This window comes from Echinops telfairi, unplaced genomic scaffold (genome assembly GCF_000313985.2).
Source record: "Echinops telfairi isolate 266 unplaced genomic scaffold, ASM31398v2 ScPeMD7_31;HRSCAF=116, whole genome shotgun sequence".
Taxonomy (NCBI): Eukaryota; Metazoa; Chordata; class Mammalia; order Afrosoricida; family Tenrecidae; genus Echinops; species Echinops telfairi.
Window position 1 is genome coordinate 55651139 of NW_022103928.1, and position 2010 is coordinate 55653148.

The 2010-nt window shown below is 38.5% G+C and overlaps 1 protein-coding gene across 2 annotated transcripts in view; it reads right to left on the minus strand.

The window, feature by feature from the left end:
* The window catches only part of ZEB1 (zinc finger E-box binding homeobox 1), a 61082-nt gene extending 59574 nt beyond the window's left edge, over window positions 1–1508 (minus strand). For both annotated transcript variants that reach the window (XM_045289864.1, XM_004702276.2), the window contains exon 1: window positions 1313–1508. The gene's annotated coding sequence lies outside the window, so the exon portion shown is untranslated. The remainder of the gene's footprint in view (window positions 1–1312) is intronic.
* Window positions 1509–2010: the final 502 nt, after the last annotated feature.

Genomic DNA, 2010 nt, shown 5'->3' on the forward strand with positions numbered 1-2010 from the left:
TCTTACGGAAGGATCACGGGGAGGAGACGTGCCAGTCAGGGTGCAGTGTAGCAATGATGAAACATACAACTTTTCTCTAGTTCCTAAATGCTTCCTTCCCCACCCCACTATCATGATCCCAATTCTACCTTACAAATCTGGCTAGACCAGAGGATGTACACTGGTTCAGATAGGAACTGGAAACAAAGGGATTCCAGGATGGATGATCCCTTAAGGATCAGTGGTGAGAGTTGCAATACCAGGAGAATGGAGGGAGGGTTGGGTAGAGAGGGGGAACTGATTACAAGGATCTACATATAGCCTCCTCCCTGGGGGACGGACAGTAGAAAAGTGGGTGAAGGGAGATGTCGCACAGTGTAAGATATGACAAAATAATTTATAAATTACCCAGGGTTCATGAGGGAGTGGGGAGCAGGGAAGGAGGGGTAAAAATAAGGAGCTGATGCCAGGGGCTTAAATGGTGAGCAAATGTTTTGAGAATGATGAGGGTAACCAATGTACACATGTGCTTTATACAATTGTTGTATGGATTATAAGAGTTGCATGAGTCCCCAATAAATGATTTTTTTAAAAAGTGGGAGTCACTTACCATTCCCCACTACTCTCATCCTACCTACAGAAGCTAAAGGAGGTCAGATGCAGGGTCCAAGCCATTCCCTCAGCCTTGCATTACTTTCAGTGTTTAGAATCAGAATGTGAATGACAGGTACACTCAATCTATTGAATAAGAATGCTCCCTGCCCCAAAGATGTTTTGCATTAACTAAGCAAATAAATAAGCCTATGCAATTTTAAGAATAAAATAGTCTCCATAACATTTCATAGAAAATAATCAACTATTTGAAAGAAAGAAAAGGAAAACTGCAATGTGTCAATTGTTGAACTAATTTGGGAAGAAAACAAAAATCTTTTAAGAGTTAAAGTGAACACATACTGTCCTTGAAGAAAGAGAAACACTCTGTACATTGAGGTAATACATAAAAGACAAACAAGATAAGGATATTTCTAGTCAAATAGAAAGCTGGGGTTGCAGGCTGTCATTGCATGTTGGTTAAGTATTCTTATTTGGTGCATGCACAGATCATATGTGACATAAAAGTATTTGTGTCAATATATGAAAAACTGTGCTTATGAGACAGAGTCTACACAGTGACAAATATATGATTGGGAGGTTTCAGTGATAAAAAATGTGAATGTTTTAGAACAACTAATGTAACTGTTTGTTTCAAAGTATTCACCCAATCTATCTTTTCAGTTAATTCCTATTTCAGAAACTCCAAACAATAGACTAGTATAATAAAAATACAACTTACCATCTTCTTCCCAGCAGCTCTTAGCATTTCCTTCTCTTTCACTGCTCCCTGGTAATACTGTCTGGTCTGTTGGCAGGTCATCGTCTGGCACACCACCTTCACAATCGGCTGCATCTGTAACACTTTCTTCTTCCACGATATGGAGTTTGTCTTCATCATCCGAATCTGAATTTGTTTCTACCACAGTATTATAATTTGTAACTGTAATACAAACAAGAAAGGAATAATTAAAACCAAGGAATGTCAAAAGTCAGTTTTCTACCTCAGGTTAACACAAACTAAATTAAAAGGCACTTTAAAAACAGATTATAATGCAGTAAATGCTTAGTCTAGACCAGTGGTTCTCAACCTTCCTAATGCAGCGACCCTTTAATAGTTAGTTCCTCATGTAATGGTGACCCCCAACCATAAAATTATTTTCGTTGCTATCAAACTGTACTTTTGCTACTGTTATGAATTGGGTGACCCCTGTGAAAGGGTCATTTGACCCACAGGTTGAGAACCACCGGTCTAGAGCATGATAGGAAAATAACTATTTTATTTGACAACACAGTTATTAGACAGTATATGGGGAAAGTGGCAAATAACAATAATAACTAAACTTGTTGAGCAGTGAGTATATATCAAACCCTAAGCAGGTTCATTGTGACCCATGCTGACCCTATGTGTTTCAGAATATATCTGCACTCCACAGGATT